The sequence below is a fragment of the Staurois parvus genome, unplaced genomic scaffold (genome assembly GCF_062004578.1).
Source record: "Staurois parvus isolate SC_StPar_1 unplaced genomic scaffold, SC_StPar_1.0 ptg000183l, whole genome shotgun sequence".
NCBI classification, from domain to species: domain Eukaryota; kingdom Metazoa; phylum Chordata; class Amphibia; order Anura; family Ranidae; genus Staurois; species Staurois parvus.
The window spans coordinates 167,707-179,953 of NW_028317979.1; the positions used below are offsets into that span (position 1 = coordinate 167,707).

The following is a 12,247-nucleotide window of genomic DNA, read 5'->3' on the forward strand; positions in this document are numbered from 1 at the left end:
TGACACCCCTGAGGCGACTACTCAGGGGGCACTGAGTTTGCGGACTTTTTGCGTCCCCAGCCCCAGGCCAGACCAAGGTAGTTCCGTCCAAATCAGGAGGTACTGGGTCTTTCCAGTCTTCTCAGAGGAATTACTCCCGGGGCCCCAGCTTATACTCGTGGCGCTCCCCGGTTTCTGTCCCTCCGGTACTAGCCTTCCGGACCCCCATCATACCAGTGAGGGTACTATACAACAACCATCCCCGCAAAGCTAGAATGGTCGGGAGCACCCCCACTGGACACTGATAAGAACAGATACTACACTTGATCTTAGCCAAAAGGCCGAGAAGCGATACTAATAAACTAATAAAATCTACTCCTGAACGCAAGTTTACTGAGTTAAAAAAACGACTGTAAACTTAACTCTCTCTAAACGCCTATGTGTACATGGACACATAGGAAAACATTAGGGAGAGTTCAGGGGCTGCTGTAAAATACTCAAAAAAGCTCCTGAACGTGAGTTTATCAGCTGCAGTCTACATGAACCCTAAAAGATTGTGTTGCCATGGTCCATGGAAGGTTATACTTATATGCATACTGTGATTGCAAAAAATAAGGTTTTAAAGAAGCAGAAAATGTTTGGGAGTTGAGTGGGTGGAGCGATTGGAGTAGGTGATGTTAAGAATAATGTTGATGGTGGGTGTGGTTGGGTAAGGAACATGTATCATTGTGAGTGGAGGTTTGATGTATTTTAAGGTTATGATATGGCTTGTATGTAATGGAGGGTGGTGGAGGGATTTATTAATATTAAAGATGATTTATATTGAGGATGATAAAGGTGTTTATTTTCCTGTTATAATAAGGTTTTGAGGGTTATGGGAGGTATGTTTTGGTGGTGGTTCTTAATATAAGTATTTTGCTGCTATGAGATTTTAATTTTTTTTTTTTTTTTAGAGTGAAAACAACGGTGGAAGGACAGCAGTGGAAGGAAAGCACAGGTTTTTGTTCTTTAGATGGAAGGGAAAGGTTTTGAGGGAAAGGTTTTCTGACATTATTGTGGGTGGGGGTGTACATTTTGTTATTTAAAGATGTGTTTATTGTGAACTTTTGTTATATGAAGTTTATTTTATGTAAAAATATTTGAATTACTTTTTAAATAAAAGAATAAAAAAAAAATCTTAGATTCATGTGGTAAAATTGAATGCTGGCATTTGTATTTTTGATGTAAGTGCAAAATTGGGTTTTAATTTTTAGCTTTTTTTAGTTTTACTACAAATTACTGCACAATGGCTTTCTATTTTATTTATGGTTCTATTGTTTATTCATTATGACCAAAATGCATTTGGAGCAAAAAAAGGTGCAAAGATCAGAAGCTGGAAGGAGGTTACTTGAAAGGCAAGACGGCTGGAAGGATGCCTGGAAGGACAGCATAAGTCTAAACTATAGTGGACCCACATATTAAGTTAAGAGGGTCATGGAGGTCTGGTGAGTGCACAATTTGAGTGTGAGCACCAAGAGAGCACGGGACTTGTGTTTTGGGAAGGAGGTGTTTTGTAGTTCACTACACATGGTTTGCTGGAAGCTATATTGAGACTTGGATGAAGAAGCACTAGATTTTTTAGAGACCTTTTTTGTGATGATATAATTTATTTAAAGGACATGTTTGATGGACTTTGATTTCACTTTATGGTTTTTCACAGAATACTTATGTTAAATGAGTTGCTTATTTATCACATATGTTTTTTCATGTTTTTCTTTGAGCATACAAGCATGATATTTATGCATATAAAGGGAACACAACACTTTATTGTACTTATCCCAAAATAACTGTTCTCCACTTAGATAAGGGGGTATATGGTTCACAGTGCTAGCAGCCTCCAAGGAGTAGGAACACCACAGTAGTAGCATAAGTGCAGGATCTTTGTAGTTTTTCACCAGACTTACAGTTTTTTGTTCTTCATTTGCCACTTCATTAAATAATGTAGGAAAAGTCTGCATTCTCAAAGTAAAAAAGTGCAGTAATTGCTACAGCCTGCATTCAGGAAGTTAGGAAATTAAAGTTTGCTTATGTGGTTTTGGAAGAGCTGTTAGTGCAGCCATGTGATCCATCAATCAAACATATCTCTTATTTGTTCATTCACACTCGGCATACTACAATGTATGCACAAAATTCATTAAAGGACTTTTCTATAAACTGTGTATTTTCTTTTCACTTTATTTTGTGAATGAATAGGGGTACTATGTGCTCCTTTCTCATTCACATTGGGGTGTCAGTATCTGGGGGTTTCCAGATATGTCCTCCGCCTGCAGACCCCAACAATCACAGGGCAGAGTTGTAAGGAAGAGACCCTTCTCCTCATCATCATGGGTTAAAGTAATCAAAACAGTGTAGTGCAACCATACGAAACAAAAATAGACATGAAAATAATAAGTCCTTTCGTTCTCCAAGTGAAAAAGCAATTGTCCCAAAAAATTAAAATCATGTGACAAAACTCTTCTTTATGTGCATTAGTGCTTCAACCACCACCAAACAGATTGGCCGCTCACCTCAATTTAATGACTACTGTACTAACAGTAAGTCGTAATCACTTTCCCTTTAATGGCAAGATAGTTGATCCAGAAAGTGTTTTCATCCACTCATGTCTTCTCCTATGATGTCTTGTATGATACTCTGCAAAAATATAAAACAGACAACCCATAGTGTTTACTGCAAATAGACTTCTTTAGGCTGTGTTCGCTCCAATGCGTTTTTTTAGTGCTTTTTGCAGAAACTTACTACATTCCATTTAACATGGTTTCCTATAGAACATGTTCACATCTATGCTTTTTTGAGCTGCTGGGTTTTTGGAAAGGGTCAGGGACTTTTTTAATAATTAATTTAATTAATAATTTTTTACAATAGAGTTTAATGGAAAAGCTGCTGAAATGCATGGTAGTGCGTTCTTGGCTCATTTTTGGCGCGTTTTGCATTTTTATTCTGCCCAGCAACAAAAAAAAAATTCCACTTTAACAAAATAAAAGAGCTGAACAAAACCCAAAATGCAGTAAAACATGTAAAAACCGCATAAAAAATGCATCAAAAACAAGTGTAGAAAAAATACAAAATGAACTGTGAAAAGCACTGGAAAACAGACAAAAAGCAAACTGCATAGGTGTGAACGGGGCCTTACTGCTGAAAATGATAAAAAACTTACAAGACATAGCACTCCAAAAGTGCGTGATAAAAGCATGTACAGGAACCCCGAAGCTCTCCAAGATGGCCATGGGATGACATCATGTGTTACATGATGGGCAGGACTTCCTCATCCACATGGGCTCAAGTTATTTGACAGGAGAGTCCCCCTGGCAAGGTATCGCCCATTTTGAGGGAAAGTGGCTTGGTTATGTTTGGGGGACTCTTTCCTGGTCTGCCAGGCTGCATGCTCAGATAAGGGTCTGGTATGGATTTGTGGGGGAACCCCACACTTTGTATTTATGTACTTTGGGCAGCGTGCCCTCTTAAAATTGATACCAAATCCTCTTGTAGCAATTTTGGTCCCCATGTTTTTTATTTTCATGTGGTCTCACTTGACATCCACAACACACCTTCATCAAGGATAAGGGTCTGTTATCTATTTTTAGGAGTAACCCCACACTGTTTTTTTTAATATTCATATCAGACCCTCATCTAGGTAAAGGGTCTTGCATGGATGAAAGGAAGAAGGGAATCCTTGTTTACAAACAGAAGTAAAGCGTCCAAAGCTGTCATTTGCTGGCAATTCAATCAGCAATTTTTTTCCTTTTAATTATTCTCTTTGATGCAGTAAGTTGTATATATCGTACAGAAGTGCCACTTCACAGGCAGGTTAGGAGCATCCCCAGGTTATTTAAAATAATTTTGTATTTTAATGTTGCCCTTGAAGCATAAGCCCTGGACAGTTTCAAATCACATGACAAGTCTGAAATGGAACCGGTCAAATCGGTGCAACTCTTACTTTGCGGTGGCACAACAATTTGAACAAAAGGCACCTGCACAATGTTTTTACAATTTCAGATGCGACTTGCAATGGACATCTGTGCATGTAGTCGACTTCAAGTGAAGTTGCACAATTTCAAAGTCGGATTCAGTATGAACAGACGGTTAAGGTGACTGTAAAGATTTGTTTTTTATTTTATTAAAATAACAAAACAAACATTTTATTCTTACTTGCTCTGTGCAATGTTTTTTCACAGAGCAGCTCTGATCCTCCTCTTCTCAGGTCTTCAGCAGGCATTCCTGGCTCCACCCCCTACCAAATGCTCCCAGAGCAAGCCAATTTCTCTGGGGGCAGTCGAGTATGCTACTCCAACTGTGTGTCCATAAGAAACACAGAGAATGGCTTGGCCCTGCCCCCCAATCCTCGTCACTGGCTCTGATTGACAGCAGGAAAGCCAATGGCTCCAGCTGCTGTGTCTAAGCCAATGAGGAGTAAGAGAGCCTCAGCTCTTGTTCACATCACTGGATCAAGATCAGGCTCAGGTATATATTTAGGGGAACTGCGGGAGGAGCTGCACACAGAAAGTTTTTTTACCTTACTGCATAGAATACAGTAAGGTAAAAATATTCTGCTTTAACAAGCACTTTAACCACTTGCCCTCCAGATGATTTACCCCCTTAATGACCAGGCTATTCAGAGCTGCACTATTGCAACTGATAATTTCAAGGTCATGCAATGCTGTACTCAAATGAAATTTACGTCCTTCTATTCACACAAACAGTGCTTTCTTTTGGTGGTATTTGATCACCTGTGCGCTTTTTATTTTTCATACTATACTGATTGCTTTGTGTGAAAATTATAGCGTCTACAAATTATGATACTGCAATTTACACCATTTTTATGCTATACAGCGCTGCACTAGTTTAACTGTGAATTTGGCGGTCATGCAATATGGTACATAAATGAAATTTACGTACTTTTTTTCACACAAATAGAGCTTTCTTTCGGTGGTATTTTATCACCTGTGCACTTTTTATTTTTCGTACTATAAACAAAAAAAAGACCAAACATTTTGAAGAAAAACTATATTTTTTACTTTCAGCTATAAAAAATATATAGTGAACTCAAAGTCAGTCATAAATTTAGGCCAAAATGTATTCTGCTACATGTTTTGGTTAAAAAATCCCACTAAGTGTATATTGATTGCTTTGTTTGAAAGTTATAGCATCTACAAACTATGATATAGATAATGGAATTTACACAGCTTTTACTTTCAGACTGCCCATTCTTGAGGTGCTAAAATACCAGGACAGTACAAACACCCCCAAATGACCCCTTTTCAGAAAGTAGACACCCTAAGCTATCTGCTGAGAGGCATATTGAGTCCATGGAAGATTTTTTTTTTGTCCACAAGTTTTTGGAAAGTGACAAAAACATTTTTTTCTTACACAAAGTTGTCATTTAAATGATATATTTCTCATACAAGCCATGGGTATATGTGGAATTACACCTCAATATACATTCTGCTACTTCTACCGAGTATGGGGATACCACATGTGTGAGACTTTTTGGGAGCCTAGGCTCATACAGGAGCCTAAAATCCAATGACCACTCTGAAAGCTTGAAGGTGCGTAACGTTCTCATTTCACTTCCTGTCAGGGATGCGGGTGTGACCAGAGATGTGTGTACTGATACAGGGAAACGCAGGCTTCAGATATGGTATAAATAAGACAATTTATTAAGACTAACAATACAAATATAAACGCAGTGCACCAAACCCCAAGCTAACACAAATACATACAACAAGGTGAAACAAACCCAAACCTAAACTGATATAGATACACAGGTACATACACATATAGAGCACAACGTAGTCAGGCAGGCTGGGTCGATAACTATCGGGCAGGTAGGTACAGGAGGAGCAGGCGGAGAGAATGGTCAGGGTCACAAGCCAGGGATCAAACAGGAGAAGTCAGAAGAGGTCAGGATCAGGCAGGGTCGGCAACAAGTCAGGCAGAAACAGAAACAGGAACAGGAATGCAGGTTACAAGGTACAGGGGCCCATGGAAAAACACACACCAAGGCACAGACTGCAGGTCTGGCCATCCCTTAAATACACCTGCAATCAGCCCCAGGTGATGGCTAATTGCTGAAGTGAACCTTTGGTTGTTGAAAGCACCCGCTGGCCAGCCCTGGTACTGCAGCCCACAAGGCAGGTGAGTCCCACCACTATTGGCAAGTCCATTCCTGACAGTACCCCCCCCTCAAGGAGCGGCCTCAGGACGCTCCAAACAGTCCTAGCTGGGCAAAATGTTCCACCGCCCGGGTCCGGAGACTGGCGGGATATCAAAGACTGGCACATCGGGCTGGGCACCGGACGGAGGCACTTCAAGCTGGGCACCGGACGGAGGCACTTCAAGCTGGGCACCGGACGGAGACACTTCGAGCTGGGCACCGGACGGAGACACGTCAAGCTGGCGGAGGCGGAGCAGCGGGCACCGGGCCACCAGGCAGGGCAGCAGGCACCAGGCCACCAGGCGGAGCAGCAGGCACCGGGCCACCAGGCGGAGCAGCAGGCACCGAGCAACCAGGCGGAGCAGCAGGCACCGGGCCCCCAGGCGGAGCAGCAGGCACCGGGCCACCAGGCGGAGCAGCAGGCCCCGGGCCCCCAGGCAGAGCAGCAGGCCCCGGGCCCCCAGGCGGAGCAGCAGGCACCGGGCCACCAGGCGGAGCAGCAGGCACCGGGCCACCAGGCGGAGCAGCAGGCACCGGGCCACCAGGCGGAGCAGCAGGCCCCGGGCCCCCAGGCGGAGCAGCAGGCACCGGGCCCCCCGGCGGAGCAGCAGGCACCGGGCCACCAGGCGGAGCAGCAGGCACCGAGCCACCAGGTGGAGCAGCAGGCACTGGGCCCCCAGGCAGGGCGGCGGGCACCGGGCCCCCAGGCAGAGCAGCAGGCACCGGGCAACCAGGCAGGGCCGCAGGCACCGGGCCCCCAGGTGGAGCGGCGGGCACCGGGCCATCTGGCAAGGCAGTGGGCACCGAGTCACCAGGCGTGACAGCTGGCTCTGAGTCAACTGGCACGACAGCGGGCATCGGGTCACCAGGTATGACAGCGGGCACTGGGTCATCAGGCATTGGATCGCCTGGCTCGACAGCGGGCATCGAGTCATCAGGCACGACAGCGGGCATCGGGTCACCAGGCATGACAGTGGTCACTGGGTCATCAGGCATTGGATCATCTGGCAAGACTGCGGGCACCGAGTCATCTGGCAAGACCGCGGGCACCGAGTCACCAGGCACAACAGCGGGCCCTGAGTCAACCGGCCCGACAGCGAACTCTGAGTCAACTGGCGGAACAGCAGGCACCGAGTCGTCTGGCAAGACTGTGGGCACCGAGTCGTCTGGCAAGACTGCGGGCACCGAGTCGTCTCGCAAGACTGCGGGCACCGAGTCGTCTGGCAAGACTGCGGGCACCGAGTCGTCTGGCAAGACTGCGGGCACCGAGTCGTCTGGCAAGACTGCGGGCACCGAGTCGTCTGGCAAGACTGTGGGCACCGAGTCGTCTGGCGGAACAGCGGGCATTGAGTCGTCTGGCAAGACTGCGGGCACCGAGTCGTCTGGCAAAACTGTGGGCACCGAGTCGTCTGGCAAGACTGCGGGCATCGAGGCGTCTGGCAAGACTGCGGACACCGAGTCGTCTGGCAAGAGTGCGGGCACCGAGTCGTCTGGCAAGACTGCGGGCACCAAGTCAACTGGCAGAACAGCGGGCATCGAGTCGTCTGGCAAGACTGCGGGCACCGAGTCGTCTGGCAAGACTGCGGGCACCGAGTCATTTGGCAAGACCGCGGGCTCCGAGTCAACTGGCAGAACAGCGGGCATCGAGTCTGGCAAGACTGCGGGCACCTAGTCGTCTGGCAAGACTGCGGGCATCGAGTCGTCTGGCAAGACTGCGGGCACCGAGTCGTCTGGCAAGACTGCGGGCACCGAGTCAATTGGCGGAACAGCGGGCATCAAGTCGTCTGGCAAGACTGCGGGCACCGAGTTGTCTGGCAAGACTGCAGGCACCGAGTCGTCTGGCAAGACTGCGGGCACCGAGTCAACTGGCGGAACAGCGGGCATCGAGTCATCTGGCAAGACTGCGGGCACCGATTCATCTGGCAAGACTGCAGGCACCGAGTCAACTGGCGGAACAGCGGGCACCGAGTCGTCTGGCAAGACTGCGGGCACCGAGTCGTCTGGCAAGACTGCGGGCACCGAGTCATCTGGCGGAACAGCGGCATCGAGTCGTCTGGCAAGACTGCGGGCACCGAGTGGTCTGGCAAGACTGCGGGCACCGAGTCGTCTGGCGGAACAGCGGGCATCGAGTTGTCTGGCAAGACTGCAGGCACCGAATCGTCTGGCAAGACTGCGGGCACCGAGTCGTCTGGCGGAACAGCGGGCATCGAGTCGTCTGGCAAGACTGCGGGCACCGAATTGTCTGGCAAGACTGCGGGCACCGAGTCGTCTGGCAAGACTGCGGGCACTGAGTCGTCTGGCAAGACCGCAGGCTCCGAGTCAACTGGCGGAACAGCGGGCATCGAGTCGTCTGGCAAGACTGCGGGCACCGAGTCGCCTGGCATAATAGGATCATCAGGCTGGATCAGTTCATCAGGCTGGGTAGAGACATCGTGCTGGGTAAGGACATCAGGCTGGGTAAGGACATTAGGCTGGGTAAGGACATCAGGCTGGGTAGAGACATCAGGCTGAATTGTGGGCGCCGAGGCACCAGGCTGCACCACGGAAGGCGGGTTCTCAGATGGCAGGCTGACCGGTTTGGATTCTGGCAGGATGGTATTGGTTGGAAAGAATTTTCGCCTTTTCCTGGTTTTAGTTACCGGAGCACTGTAAGTAAGCGCAGGTTTGTAAACGGATGGAGCAGCTGAGGACAGAGAAGAGCTGGAGGATGGAACAGAGGAGGGAGCAGTTGCTACAGAGGACTTCTTTACAGGGTTAAAGAAAGGATAGGTGCAGCGAGTGGGAGCAGAGGACTGATATGTGGTAGTTAGCAGAGTATACATCACTGGGGGTGCTGTCGGGGATGCAGGAAGAGTGCCTTGAGCGGAGGAATGACGTTGTAAGCTGACTAAGGCTGGGTGCAACAAGTCTGAACATGTCTGCAGTATGGGTTGAACAAAGCTCAGCTTACACAAAGCCTGTCTGGTCAAAGACTGCACTGTGTTTATACAATCTCTTAGTACCTGTTGTGAACATGCAGAATAACGCTCCAGAAAGTAATCCACATCATCCTCTAATAACCATACCAGGGACTCTACCTGGTCGGCACTAAATGGCGGCAAAAATTCATCCCTGCATTCGGGGGTACCAGATGAAGCCAACTCTGCACAAACCTGAATCAATGGCTGCACCTCAGAGAATTCTGTGCCCTGATCTACTAGGCAATGAGCGATCCTTATGCACTCTAGTAGTTGATCCCTGGGATACTCCCTCAGAGTCTGATAAGCATAATCCCTGTCATCAAACACTAGCAGAGATAAATACACAACCTCATCAAGATCCATCCTTCCCAGCAACAATAAGCCAAGATGGCTTCCCTGTGCAGCCACTTCTGGTCAGGATTGGCCTTGGTGTAATGTCAGGGATGCGGGTGTGACCAGAGATGTGTGTACTGATACAGGGAAACGCAGGCTTCAGATATGGTATAAATAAGACAATTTATTAAGACTAACAATACAAATATAAACGCAGTGCACCAAACCCCAAGCTAACACAAATACATACAACAAGGTGAAACAAACCCAAACCTAAACTGATATAGATACACAGGTACATACACATATAGAGCACAACGTAGTCAGGCAGGCTGGGTCAATAACTATTGGGCAGGTAGGTACAGGAGGAGCAGGCGGAGAGAATGGTCAGGGTCACAAGCCAGGGATCAAACAGGAGAAGTCAGCAGAGGTCAGGATCAGGCAGGGTCGGCAACAAGTCAGGCAGAAACAGGAACAGGAATGCAGGTTACAAGGTACAGGGGCCCATAGAAAAACACACACCAAGGCACAGACTGCAGGTCTGGCCATCCCTTAAATACACCTGCAATCAGCCCCAGGTGATGGCTAATTGCTGAAGTGAACCTCTGGTTGTTGAGAGCACCCGCTGGCCAGCCCTGGTACTGCAGCCCACAAGGCAGGGGAGTCCCACCACTATTGGCAAGTCCATTCCTGACACTTCCTCACTACCCATCACAGTTTCGGAGGCCCTGAAATACCAGGAATTTTCGGGCCCCATGGAATTTAAAAAGAGGCATGGTGAGTATTTTGCAGTTTTTTTTTTTCACAAGGTTTTGAAATATAAAAAAAGAAAAAATGTTTTTGTTTTCTTTCTTCATTTTCCAAAAACTTGTGGCAACAAACAAGATCTGCAAAATACTCACCATGATTCTTATCAAATTCTTTGGGGTGTCTACTTTCCAAAAAGGGGTCATTTGGGGAGGGGGGAGGGGGTTAGTGCTATCTTGGCATTTCAGGGCCTCCGAAACTGTGAAAGGCAGTCTGGAAGTGTAATGAGAAAATAAAGCCCTTTAAAAGCCTGAAGGTGCTTATTGGATTTTGGGGTCCTGTACTTGGCTAGACTGCCAAAAAGTCTCTCACATGTGGTACCACCATACTTGGGAGAAGTAGCAGAATGTATTTTGGGGAGTAATTCCACATATACCCATGGCATGTGTGAGCAATAAATAATTTAAGAGACAATTTTGTGTAAATTCCGAAAACTTGTGGCAAAAAAATAAATTCTTCTATTGGTTCAACATGCTTCTCAGCAAATAGTTTGGGTGTCTACTTTCCAAAAAGGGGTCATTTTGGGGGGTGGGGGCATGTTATGCCCAGCATTAGAAGTTTATGCCACACATCATTCACTCTTCTAACCACCTGAAGACCAAGCCTTTTCTGACACTTTCTGTTCCCATGAAAAAAATCTGTATTTTTTGCTAGGAAATTACTTTGAACCCCCAAACATTATAATTTTTTTTAAAGCAGACACCCTAGTGAATAAAATGGTGGGTGCTGCAATTGTTTATGTCACATAGTACTTGCACAGCGATTTTTCAAATGCAGATTTTTTTCAAAAAATACACTTTTTTATTTTAATGCACAAAAACATAATATATTGGCCAATTATTTGGTAAATTATAAAAGATGATGGTATGCCAAGTACCAAACATGACATGCTTTAAAACTGCTTTAAAACTGTGCATGTCCCGTGCAATAGCGACAAACTGCGTACATTTTTAATATCAATAGGCAACACTTTAAAAGCTTTTACATGCTACCATTTTAGATTTACAGAGGAGGTCTAGTGCTAGAATTACTGCCCTTGATCTGACGTTTTTGGCGATACCTCACATGCCTGGTGCAACCGCTGTTTACATACTGGCATAGAGTTTTCTTTTTTTTTTTAGTTATTTTAATTTTTTTTATTATTTTTACACTGTCCCTTTCATGTTTTTTTTTATCACTTTTAATGCCATCACAGGGAATGCATTGTCATATATTCTTTTTTGAGAAATCTGGGGTCTATCAGACTCTAGATATCTCCTCTGTCCATCCATTATCTAAACTCACCAAGATCGGTGTAATCAGAAGCTTTCCCAATTTACAAATGGCGCTGTTTATATCCTGCGAAACTGAAGTGATGAAATGCTCGCAGCTTCTGATTGCTTAGACTATAGAGATGATTGGCACCATTCCGGTCTCGAATCAGCTCAGTGGTCATCTGGCAAAAACACTGGCTGCATTCTCAGGTTCCCCCGATGGCACGGGACTGCCCAAGAAGGCTGTGGAAGGCAGCGGGGGACGGGGGGGGGTGGCGTTGATTAAATGTTGTGCATATAAATTGCTTTCATCCACAATCAATGCATACAGATCTTCCGTGAAAAACATCTCCAAAAAATCAAGGGGAGTAGTTAAATTTGCTGTTTCCCACCTGAATTCCGGGTTGGACAGTAAATGGGGGAAGTACAGGTGCTGATTCTGCGAACACTGCGGTTTTGTGTGCAATGTATCAAGTGACAGTGACCTGCTAACACTGCACTTGCTGGGAGAGAAGGGGGGTAAGCGTAGGGGCTAAATGCAGGTGCTGGCAGGTGCCGGGGTTGAGTGCGCGAACGCTGCATTTTTGGGGACGCTATACTAATGTGAACGCTGGTATAGTGCTGATCTGATCAAAGATATTGATCCGTTCAGACACTATACTAGCAATGGAGGTTTATTGTGTATGAGCGTGTTCCTGGCAATCAAGGGGTTAACAGTGATTACT

At 46.2% G+C, this 12,247-nt stretch overlaps 1 pseudogene; it reads right to left on the reverse strand.

Annotated features, from left to right (window-relative positions):
- Nucleotides 1-216: 216 nt before the first annotated feature.
- Nucleotides 217-332, reverse strand: LOC149462173 (U2 spliceosomal RNA; annotated as a pseudogene).
- Between the last annotated feature and the right edge of the window lie 11,915 nt (nucleotides 333-12,247).